At 40.5% G+C, this 12,908-nt stretch overlaps 1 long non-coding RNA gene across 2 annotated transcripts; it reads left to right on the top strand.

The window, feature by feature from the left end:
- The first annotated feature begins 1,901 nt into the window (after positions 1-1,901).
- Positions 1,902-11,689, top strand: LOC149920147 (uncharacterized). 2 transcript variants are annotated; one of them, XR_016467630.1, is made up of 3 exons: positions 1,902-2,007; positions 6,902-7,039; positions 11,558-11,689. It is a non-coding gene; the product is annotated as an uncharacterized LOC149920147 (long non-coding RNA). The 2 variants fall into 2 exon arrangements; XR_016467619.1 differs by having other exon boundaries at positions 6,902-7,045.
- The last annotated feature ends 1,219 nt before the right edge of the window (positions 11,690-12,908 follow it).

Below are 12,908 nucleotides of genomic sequence, written 5' to 3'. Positions count from 1 at the left end.
TTTGTTAGTCCCATCCCTAATACTAACCCACAGGCTCTCAACTTGTTCCTGATTGTTTCTCAGAGTGAGCTCCGCACAATCTATCCACTCTTTCACACAGAGGGCAACTCCTCCACCCTTCCTACCTCGCCTATCCCTTCTAAAGAGACAACACTCCTCAATGGTAGTATTCCAGTTATGAGTCATCCCACCACATTTCCATGATAGCAACAAGGTCATACCTTTCTAAGCACATCATGGTTTTCAACTTGTCCTGCTTATTTCCCAGGCTGTGTGCATTGGTATAAAGGCACTTCAGCTGGGCTTTCCATGTCACTGCCTTTACAGAGGATCTAGGATCCCCTAGAACAGCAGCATCCCCAGCATCCCCCTGCCCTAGTCCATCCCTTTGTACTCCACTGTCTTCGCACATCAAGTTTGATACAAGCCCTCAAACGACCCGTTCAACCCCAGCAGCCCTCATTTTGTCCCCTTCCACCTTCATACCTAGTTTAAAGACCTTTCAATGAGTCCCGCCAGTTCATCGGCTAAGATCCTCTTACCCCTCAGAGAGAGGCTACTTCCATCTGCAGCCATCATGCCAGGTGCTGAGTAAATTGCCCCGTGGTCAAAAAAACCAAAATCCCTGTGTTTGCACCAACTTCTAGGCCATTTATTTATGCGGTGGGTTTTTTGGATCCTCTCAGTATCCTTCCCTGCCACTGAGGGTATAGAAGAAAACACTACCTGTATGCCTGCTCCATCAGCTACCCACCTCAGTCCCCTGAAGTCTTTCTTGATAGTCCTGAGGCTTTTCTCAGCGACTTCGTCACTGCCAGCCTGAACTATCAATAAGGGCTGATAACCAGAAGGAAAAATCAGTCCAGGAAGTTTCCTAGAAATGTACCTGTGCCCCAGGGAGGCAGCATGTCTCCCTACAGGTAGGGTCAGGCCGACATATAGGACCTTCCGCTCCTCTCAGCAGGGAGTTGCCTATGACAAGCACCCTTCTGTCCTTCCAGACAGAGGCAGTCTTGAGGCATGGGGTTGACTGCTTCACCCAAGGCAACCTCATGGGTGGACTTCCCTCCACACCCCTACACTCCTCTGCCTCAAGTTCCAGGGCCTCAAACCTATTGCGCAGAGGCACCTGGGGAGCCAAGGATGGTCAGGATGGGGGATGCCCACTTCGCTGAGCCAGTATCTATTTCCACTTCTCCTCCACTCTCAAATTGTTGCTAGGGGGAGGAGACGACAGGGGGCTCAATGCAGCACTATCTGCCTGCCTTTTCGGTATACGATAGGCAATCTAACGCTACTAGATAACCTTAATGGGGTGTGACTGATCAGCCCCATCCTGCTTGCTGGTAGTGCTGCTCTGCCCTCGCTTGTTGCCAGGTCGTTAACAGGAGCCCCCGCACTTATCACTCATTTGACAGTGATAACAATCCTCCTTGCTGTGTAGTCCCGTGTATGGGTGGCTTAGAGTTTCTCCTTGTAGAAACAGCCCACGTAATCCTCACACCCCGACTCCTCCTCTCCGTCCCTGAGGTTTTTTCTAGGCAAGGAGGGTGGGCGCAGAGCCGTTGCCCTGGTAACGCCCCGCTGCGTTGCGAGAAGCCGCTCTTGCGAGAACTGCCCGGCCGAGAGCTGCCCGGCCGCTCTGTTGTCTCGGGGATCCCTGGATGAGGGAACCGACCGAACCCCCCCCCTGTACCTCGCGGTCAGTCACTGCAGTTCTGGCTGGAACAGCTCCGAAGCAGCGAATCTCTGCTATCAAAGGCTTCTTCCGAGTTTGCGCCCGTTTGGCTCCCGCCGTTGCCCTGGCAACGACGCCGCCGCCGCGTCAGCCGCTCTCGCGAGAACTGCCCGGCCGCTCTCTTTGCGCCCGTTTAAATCTCCCGCCGTTGCCCTGGCAACGCCCCGCTGCGTCAGCCGCTCTTGCGAGAACTGCCCGGCCGAGAGCTGCTCTGTTGTCTCGGGCATCCCTGGATGAGGGAACCGACCGAAACTCCCCTGCATCTCGAGGTCAGTCACTGCGGTTCTGGTTGGAACAGCTCCGAAGCAGCTAACTTCAGCGATCAAGGGATACATATATACAGAGAAAATCAAAGCAGGAGTCAAAGGTCCATTTCAGTCATAATAATGTGATTGAAATTTCTAGAGGGTGATTAAAAATAAACAAGGAATGAACAAGGTAACAAACCCCCTAAATATGAATGGTTTGTCTAACATCAAACTAGCTCAAGAGTAGGTAGTACATGCTTTTCTTCTGCTTTTAAATATATTCAATATGAATTCAATCTACAGATATTGGTGGTGGTCTGGAATGTTCACTTCCGGATTGGAAAAATGAATAAGAATGTGTTCTGAGAAGCAGAAAACATTCTGAAGCCTTAAGCTAAGAATATTTTTGTCTCTTGGTCCTTCTATTTTCTGCCTATATACTTGAAAGTGATGAATATATCAAGGTAATGCAGTGGAAACATTGCATTATATAGCAAGTGTAATAAACTAAATAGTCATTACATCAGATATAAATACCATGATTTATGTGCAAAATTACATGAAGACCAACTTATGGTTTTTTGTTTGTTTGTTTGTTTTAAATCACCTATTTTACCTTCAGTTATATAATCACAATGTAAAAAGAAACCTTTGTTCCCAGAGTGTCAGCAACCAGAATATAAAATATTGTATACGTGGAAAAAATTCCAGAATCTCACAAGCCAAATACCCTTGTCCTCAATTTTATTCTTCTGAATGTCCTCAATTGCCTTTAATACTTTTCTTTCCAGTCAACAATGATTTTGTTTTTGTTTTTGTTTTTGTTTTCTTGGATCTGCCATAGAATCGTAGAATCATAGAATGGCTTTGATTGGAAAGGGCATTTAAGACCAATGAAAAGGTTGCCACCCACTAGATCAAGTTGCCTAAAGTCCCATCCAACCTGGCCTTGATCACCTCAGGGATGTAGCATCCACAACTTTTCTGGGATGCACCTTTTAGTCCAGATAACCCAGTAGTTTGAAAAAGAACTATCATCTAGATTTTGTTTCATGAACCTTTTGCAAGTGTTGCAGATCTCACAGAATTCAAAGCAGAAAGCATCCTCTGAGACTGCAGCTGCACTTGAGGTTTATATCAATTGCTATAAAATGCAGATTGTCCAGAAGGAATATATCACATCCATCCACATTTGCTTTGGGAGAAGGCTGTGAATAGCAAGTAAATAGATGTGCACCATCTACTATATTTCAGTATTCTGTGATTAACGGTGAGATAAAGAGGAAGTTAGGAAACTAAAACCAGACTTTTTAAACCACTGCTAAAATGGTCAACTATTATGTCTGAGAATTAATTTCTAGAACCTCACTCACCTCCAAAAAAAAAAAAATGTCAGAAAGAAATGACTCCAAGTGACTCCAATTGGTAAATACTGAGTTAAGGATGGGAAGCCAATAGTTCTATAATGATTCAGAAGCTTTAAAAGCAGAGCATACAGTCGCACATTTTATTAATGCAATTTGAAAGCAACACCAGAAAGTTGATCTTTATAACAGAAAACATTACAAAATGTATTTCTTTTTTAGATTACAGAAAATTATTTTTACTATTTTGTCACAAGAAAAAGCTGATAAACTGATGTAGTTTAAACCAAATCAAAATATTTATTAATAATGTGTTACTAACTTCCATCTGTGAACTATACTTTTGGAATCAACGTTCATAATTCAATAGATAAATTAAAATTGTAGGCAGATTCTAATCAACATTAACTAACACCCCTGAAGAACTAATTCCATGAAAGTCTATCTTCTTCACTCTACACACGTTAAGTCCTGGACCTAAGAGTTACTTTCATTCCCTTCCACAATTTGCATGCCCCTCTGCCACTGCTATAACATATCTGCTGGTGAGGAGGCATACCAAGGGGTGTCCCTGCACCTAGAGGTGCAATCCCCCTGAACACTCAGCTTGCTGCAGAGTGCAGGTTGCTCCCAGATCCCCATACGGAGGCTGTGTTGCCCAGCCAGGGCAGTGGTAAGAGTTCCCTGGGGACACTGAATTCAGGGAGAGACCCCTTCTGATGGCTGTCACTTCTTCACTATTTATCCGTGCTTCATTTATACTTCTTTTAAAGCTGACTTCTTCAGAAGTGTTTGTCATTTCTTGGTTACTGTTTAATCCTGCTGACAATTGTTTTCCACTTTCATATGATTGGGTGGTGCACAGCCCTTCTCAGACAGTTTTATGTGTCCCTTGTGCACACATATACTGGTTACAGTCACATACTTTTCTTTGCTTCTGTTACATAGGTCATTTGACAGGGGTGAGACGTCATTCAGAGGGGCCTCGAGAGGCTAGAAAGATAGGCGTGGGTGAACCTGATGAGGTTCAACATGGCAAAGTGCAGAGTTTTGCACTTGGGCTGGAGGAATCCCAGGCATCCATACAGACTGGAAGGAGCAGTCCCTGAGGGCAGCCCTGTGGAAAGGGATCTGGGGGGTCTTGATGGATGAAAAACTTAACATGAGCCAGCAGTGTGCCCTTGTGGCTCAGAAGGCAAATGGTATCCTGGGCTCCATCAGAAGAGGGGTGGCCAGCAGGGACAGGGAGCTGATTGTCCCCCTCTACTCTGCTCTTGTGAGGCCCCATCTGGAGTACTGTCTCCAGGTCTGGAGCCCCCAGTACAGGAATGACAGGGAGCTGATGGAGAGGGTGCAGAGGAGGGCCATGATCAGGGGACTGGAGCACCTCCCCTATGAAGACAGGCTGAGGGAGCTGGGCTTGTTCAGCCTGGAGAAAAGAAGGCTGCGGGGTGACCTCATTGCAGCCTTTCAGTACCTAAAGGGAGCCTACAAACAGGAGGGGAATCAACTCTTTGAAAGGGTTGATAACTGCAGAACAAGGGGAAATGGTTTTAAGTTGAGGGAGGGGAGATTTAGGTTGGATGTCAGGGGGAAATTCTTTACAGAGAGAGTGGTGAGGTAGTGGAACAGGCTGCCCAGAGAGGTTGTAGATGGCCCGTCCCTGGAGGTGTTCAAGGCCAGATTGGATGAGGCCCTGGGCAGCGTGGTCTAGCATGAAATGAGAAGGTTGGTGGCCCTGCGTGTGGCAGGGGAGTTGGAGATTCATGATCCTTGAGGTCCCTTCCAACCCTGGCGATTCTGTGATTCTGTGTATACCTCCACATCATCTCTTTTCCTTAAAGTGAATATTTCTTCTCATAATGAGAGGAGACTTGACGGTTGCCAGCAGAATCACAGAACCATGAAATGGTTTGGGTTGGAGAGGACCTTAAAAACTGCCTAGTTCTCTCCTGATGTGGTCAGGGACACATTTCACTAGATCAGGTTACCTGAAGATCCATCATCCTACCTGGCCTTGAACTCTTGTAGGGAAAGGGTATCCACAGTTTCCAATGGTAACCTCTTCTAGCATCTCCTCATTCTGTGTGAAAGAAAAAAAAAAAAAAAAAAAAAAATTCCTTGTGTTGAATCTAAATTTACCTTCTTTCCTTTTAAATTCAGTAAAGAGCTCAGGCAGCAGTTATATTTTGTTTTAGACTGTATCCTCACAAAGTAGAACTAAAATAATGGTTTACAAGAGAAAGAGAACAAGAATCATCTGTATCCTGATGAGGTAGCAAGCAGGTTTTCTTTCATGCATATTCACACACTGTTTTTGTCTTGCTCCTGTTCCACTGTTTTCTCATCTGCGTAAGTGAAAATTGCCCTGAGGGGCCTTTTGTCTAGTTTCCTTTGCCTGTTGCCATGACATCTGCACAATATACTTTTTCTTTGTAATTATATCTGTGCTTTCCAATATCTTCAGTACTCTAATAGTAAAGAGAGAAATACAAAAGCTATCACTGCAGTCATGTAGTCTTTTCAAAAGACTAGATCCATTACAAGAGAGTCAAATGACTGACGACAGATTTTAGACATGTTTATACTGTCAGTCTGGTCACTTGTTTCACCTTAGAGTTCTGCTCCCCAGGCCCTTTGCACCTATACTTTGCACTCATTATCTTATACTAGTTTGATCCTGTATGTTCATTTTTTACTGAAACAGAATGATTCTTTCAGAAGAAAGTAAAAAAGCAGTTATGAAAATAATTTGCTCCCTACAAACAATATGGTCAGTGAAAGTACTAGTTTCACACTTTCCACACAAGCTTCCAATGCTATTTCACTTCCAACAGTATAAGGCATTAGAGGACACTTCTTTCTTTCATACATCATGTCTATGAACACATCTCACATTTTCATCTGTAAATGCATGTGTGTGAATTCTGTAGAAAGGCTATTCCTGGAGGCTGCTTTTTGCATTCTGATTATTATTCAACTAGCTGAATAATATGAGCTTGTTGTTAACATATATGAAAATGTGATAATGACTGAAAGGCCCAGAGACATGACCAGGTCTCTGAGATAAAACTTGTTCATTTTCACGCGCTTGAATTACAGCCAGAAGATAGTGGAAAATAAATAAGTAAATTCTTAACTAAAACCAAACAAAACAAGCTCATCTTATTTATAATATATGAAGGTCCACAATCATATCTGTTGTTTTAATATATCTCAGCATACATTGATATACTTATATGAGCTGTGCTTACTTAATGTGGACCCTTATTTTGGTAGCTATCTTAAATTTGTCTGTTAGAATCTATAGATAAACCTCACTCACTGTGTCTGTCATGGTTGTTCGTTTTTCTTTTTTTTTTCTTTTTCTTTTTTTTTTTTTTTTCTTCTTTGTGATGGGAGTTCTCTTACTTGTAGACACAACAATTTAGGAAGAGGGAATAAATACTGGCCAGAACTTTTGTATGTTTTTTGAATAGGAATATATCAATATTTAAGGAATATTTAATTTAAATTTATATTTAAAATAGTATTCTACCTTTCTTCTGTAGGTATTCACGAGACCCTTTAAACACTTTTTCCTCATGTGGGTGTCAAGTATGTTCATCTTCTTGGGACAGTTGGCATGAAATCTGCCTAAATGGCTCAAGTCTAAAGAAGCAAAAGTCTGAAGAAGTTATAGGATGACAGTAGGTGTAAGGAAATTACAATTCCTCTCCAAAAACATTGATTCTTAGGCTTGAGAGTAGTCTTTCACTGTGCACACATGAATCTGTGGTGAACTAGTTAGTCACAGAATCAATGGGGCTGGAAGGGATTCTGGGAGATCATCCAGTCCAACTGCCCTCCTCAGAGCAGAGCCAGCTGCAGCAGTTTGTTTAGGGCCTTGTCTAGATGGGTTTTGACTGATCTCAGGAATAGAAGCTCCATAACATCTCTGAGCCAACTGTTCCAGTGTTTGACTGATGAGATTTTTTTTTTCTACATCTAAGCAGAGTTTCCTGTAAATCAGTCTGGACTCACTGACTCTTATTATCTTATTGGACATCTGTGAGAAGAAACTAGCTCGCTCTTCTTATTCCCTAGCATTTTATATATCTATGTACATTTATTGGGTCCCTCTCAAATCTTATGTTCTGCAGGTTGAACAGTCCCGGCATTCTCATTTTCTCCTGGTATGATAGATATTCCATATTTTTCTGTCTATCATTTTGTGGTCCCTTTCTGATTTATCTTGAACTGGTGATCCATGATCTGTATTATCATAGAATTGTAGAATAGCTTGGGTTAGAAGTAATCTTAAGGACTATCTAGTTCCAACTGGGTTGTCAGCCACGAAACAGTCACTAGATCAGGCTGCCCAAGGTCCCATCCAACCTGGCCTCAAACACCTCCTGGGTTGGGACATTCACAACATCTCTGGGAAATCTTTTACAATGCTTCACTGCCCACGGAGTAAAGAACTTCCAAACATCTAACCCAAATCTCCTCTCTTTAGTTTAAAAATATTCCTTCCTATCCTACCACATAAGAAGGAGGGCCAAAAAAAATGTCCCAAGAGATGGAACACCTCCCCTATGAGGAAAGTTGAGGGAGTTAAGTAAATTAGTTTGTTTCTCCTCAGATCATTGCCACTGTTTTTATTTATTTTGGGGACCCCTGTCCCCTTTTTCCAGAGGCATGGATTTTGCAAAGTCACGGAACCGGGCCGAACCAGCCCGTAAAACGTTGACACTATCATTGGTCCTTGTCAGTTGGAGAGGTAGCAGATAACTGCTACAGATAACTGGAGACTTGTTAATGTGGTGCTCATCTGTAAGAACTGCTATAAGGAAGGTCCAGAGAACAAAAAGCCTGTTAGACAGACCTGATGATGGTGCCAGGAAGGTTATGGAATAGATCATCTTGAGGAAGATCGCAAGGCATCTGTGTGGCAACCAGCAAGCATAGGTTCATGAAAGGCAGATCAACGTTATCTCCTTCTATGACTGAATTATCCCTCTGGTGAAGAGGGAAGAGTCTGTTAAAGTAGTCTACCTAGACTTCAGCAAAATCTTTGATGCTGTCTCCTGCAGTATTCTCCTTAAGAAGCTGGTAGCCCAAGGTTTGGACAGATTTACACTTCGCTGTGTAAAGGTCTGGCTGCAGACCCTAACCCAGTGTATGGTGATGAATAGAGTAAAATCCAGCTTGCAACAGGTTACAAGTGGTTTTTCCTAGGGGTCAGCATCAGAGTCTGTTCTGTTTAGTATCTTTACTGATGATCTGGACAAGGGGACTGAGGGTATTCTCAGTAAGTTTGCAGATAGCAGCAAATTGGGAGGAAGTGTCCATCTGCCTGGGGACAAGAAGGCCTTTCAGAGGGATCTGAACAAGCTGGATTGCTGGTCTGAGATCAATGAGTCAAAAAAGACATGGAGGCCCTGGAGCAGGTCCAGAGAAGGACAACAAAGCTGGTGAAGGGTCAGGAACACAGATCTTATGTGGAGAGGCTGAGGGAACAGTGACTGCTTATTCTGAAGAAGAGGAGGCGTAGGGGAGACTATCACTCTCTGCAACTACCTGAAAGAAGGTTGTAGTAAGATGGCGATCTCAGGCCTCTTCTCCTGGATAACAAGTGATAGGACAAGAGGTAATAGCCTCAGGTTGCACAAGGGAAGGTTCAGGTTGGATATTAGGGAAATTTTTTTTTCTCAGAAAGTGTGGTTAGGCTTTAGAACAGATTACTCAGGAAAGTAGTGGTGTCACCATCCTTGGAGGTGTTTATAGAGAGAATAGATGTAGTGCTTAGGGGTGTGGTTAGGAGCAATATTGGTGGTAGATGGGCAGTTGGACTAGATAATCTTAGATGTCTTTTCCAACCTTAATGATTCTATGACTGTATGATTCTGCAAGAGATAACATAGAACCTGGTTTTAATTATTTTAAAAGGAAAATTGAAGTTGTTTTTTGTGGGTTTTTTTTCATTGAATTCAAGTTTGAAATATTCTACTAAGAATGGTTTTCTACATCTATTTCCAATCTGAAATTACTTTGTAGTTTAGGACGCACTGAAATATATTTTTCACTCTTAGAAGTGAATTTTAACACAGTATATATAATCTCTTCCTATATTACACAAAATTAAATTTCTTAATATTTGTCTGTAATTTTCATATACATATTTTAAATAATTCGTTCTGATTTTGCAGGCTGATAGAGGAGATTGTCCTTCATAAATGTTAATAAATGTTAGATTTTTCAATTTTGGAATCATTCCTTATCCCACCCCCAATCAAATATTTATCTGTAGCCTCCAAATGTCATGCTTTCTAGATTATTTTAAGCCAAATATGCTGGAAAGTATATATGAACAAGGCCATGCATTTTTGTAAACTGCTCTTTACCTTCCAAATCACAATCAGTATGAAATCAAACTTGTTGATCTCATGCTGAACACCACTGAGCTTGATTCAAAAGCACAGATGGAATTTTAACCTTGTACTTTACATTCTCTCTGATTCACGGTGTACTTTCACAATTGGAAACAATCATTCTGTTCATGTTCTAATAGAGAACAATTCCCATTATCAAAAATGACACAATGCTTCAAGTTCTAAAGGTCACTGCTTCATAGTTTTAGTGCTTTGAAATATCCAGCTACTTGGTAAGTAAGAGAAAGTATTGCTGCTCACAACCTACACACTGTTAGAAAAATATATTTTTCTAGAGCTACAAGAGAAATTCTTGTGTACCATCTGGCTTTTAAGTGGTGTGAAGGGAATTTCACATGATAGAACATGAGTGACTTCCTCTGCAAAGTGATAGAAACAGATTGCCATCATTATTTTTCACCCAATAAATTATTGTTTATTCTCAGGTCTCACAACTTCATGCTTAGTCACAGAGCTCACAACTCCTTGGTTACACCTCTGACGTAAAATGCAAATTTATATATATATATGTATATATACATATATATATGGCAAAGGAAATCTACTGTCATTATTGTGCAAAGTGTTATTTTTTTTCTTAATCAAAACTGAAGCTACATAAGAAAAAAAATATCAAACACTGAAAAATACTTCAGACCTGAAAGTGATGAAAAATCTTGCTTGAGTCAGCTGTGAGTTGACATATTGATTTTCTGCTGGCTTTTTGAAGAAAGAAAATCATATGAATCCTGCAGTTGTAGGTTTGAGAATGAATGAGTTCTTCAGAAGACAATATTTTTACTGTAAGTCATTAAGAATTACCAAAGTAATAAATGTTATTTCACATTTTTTCCCATCAACTTGGACATGTACAGTTTAGTGTTCTAAGTATATTTTCATAAAAATCTTGGAATATTAAAAATCCAGAGATAAGAAAAAAAAAGAGGAAAAAAGAAAGATGGAAAAAATATTATCTTTTTTGTTAGCTTTCATGATTACTATGGGCATAAGGATTCCAGTTTGGGAATGAGGGCAAAAATTGCTTTACTGTTTTGGGTGTTTTGCTGTTGTAATTGCTAGTAATAATAGAATTTTGAAATATTCTTCATAAATCCAATAGAGCTTAATTTTAATGTGTATAATGATTCACATTAGAGCTCCTTTTACAGACACTTTAACGCTGTAAATCGTTAATCAATTTGACAAATTACAACACAATTTTATCAGATTTCCTGTTATGGACTTCAACAGATGTCTAATTAGAAACTGAAAGTGATTCAGTGAAGAGATCAGACCACTACTTGGCATATGTATTATATCAAATCATAATTTATTGAGATAAACACTCTCTTGAGAGCAGGACAAAATATTACAGTTTTTCTCCATTTACATTTCTCGAGCAAAGAAAGAATATTTAAGTATTGCATATTCACACTCTTAACTAGTTTGAAATGTTTTTAAAATACAAATAAAATATATGAAAGCATTCAGTCAAAGTTCTACTGTGGAGATAATAGAAATTGTCTTGTTTCAGAATTTTCAAGTTTTAAAATGAATTATTAAGAAAAATGCTGAATCAATCTTCCCATCTTTCATTCCATAACTACTGGTCAAATAATGGTCATATATTATTCAATTATGTCTTATAATTTTGCGTGTCACTGTGCGCACACATAGTTTATTTAACATGTTTGATTTAATAGCTTCTTTCTACCAAAAATGGTATTTTTTTATGTGTGAATTAAGACATGTTTCTTAACTAATTGTCATGGTTTTATGATTTTTGGTTATCAGTATTCCACATCATAACATCATGTAATGCACTGGGGGTTTGACTGTGGATGCTTGAGTTCCGGGTGCCTGTCTGGAGGAGAAGAACAACGACATTCCCCAGGGGGCTTTGCGGTCAGCAATGAGATGTAACTCCCGGCAAGGTCACTTGATACGCTCTTCTTCGCCTGCTCCTCTTCGCCTGAGCTTCTCCTTCTGCTCTTATCCGTCTGCTTTTCTTCATCAGCTCAACTGGACTACACGTCTTACCTCAGCATTGTGGTGAGATCTATCCACCTTTCGCACACGCTCCCTCTCATTATATTTTGCTGATACTATGTTAAGTAAATTAGTTTGTTTCACCTCAGATCGTTGCCGCTGTTTTCAATTATTTTGGGTCCCCTGTTTCCCTTTTCCGGAGGTGCGAATCTGCGGATCCCTCCACCCTGCTAGTCACGGAACCAGGCCGAACCAGGCCGTAAACCATTGACACTAATATAGCACAATGAAGTTTCTAACTCTAATCAACTTAAGTTCATAATTTCTAGCACTAGAAAATTTATCACAATAGTGGCTTTCTCACTCTCTCAACATACATTTATACATACATTTACTTATTTATTGAGAAAATATTTATTCCAGAGAAAATTTAATTGACAATTCTGTTCCTGATATCCATCCAGTTCTGAATGTCCTCCAGTTCAGAATGCAGAAATACTTCATCTACTTTACACCCTTAAAAGCATGCATGCTACTGATGTTCAGTCTAATAGATCAGTCAAATCTATTCCTAAGCGGAGGGGAGGGAGGGGGGAATTAAATAAATTAAAAAAGAACACATTGTAGATGCAGAGAACTCACACAAATGGTTTTGACTTACTGATCAGTTCCTACTGGAGAAGGCAAATTTCTATGAAATATATTCTGCTACTGTCGCCATAGCTTTAACCTTTGCAGCAAAAAAGACATTTTCAGGATATTACTATTTTTGGTGTTACCTTTGGTTTAGCGTGAGCCATTCAGATCCTCATACATCCTCCTTTTAAATATATTACTCTTTTATTACGTCTGTCAGATAGAGATACTACTTAGATATACAGTAGATCCTAAATACTTCAACAATGAGTACTGAAGTAACTACTTTTAAGTACTCAACTGTCATTGTAGAATCTAGAAGTTTTGCAGTTGCATTATGTGCACAAATCAGGGGAATGATTAGATATGTGGGAAAGAGATTCTCACTGATCAGTACCATGAACAGAAGTCAAAGAATTAAAAAATGTTTGTATACCTATGTCTTTAAGGAGCGAGAATCCGCAACTTCTCTGGGCAACCTGTTCCTTTGCTCAGTCATCCTCATGATAAAAAAGTTTCC

This window comes from Phasianus colchicus, chromosome 1 (assembly GCF_987193195.1).
Source record: "Phasianus colchicus chromosome 1, bPhaCol1.hap1.1, whole genome shotgun sequence".
Classification (NCBI taxonomy): domain Eukaryota; kingdom Metazoa; phylum Chordata; class Aves; order Galliformes; family Phasianidae; genus Phasianus; species Phasianus colchicus.
The sequence above is the reverse complement of the archived record's forward strand: the minus strand, read 5'-3'. Positions and strand labels throughout refer to the sequence as shown.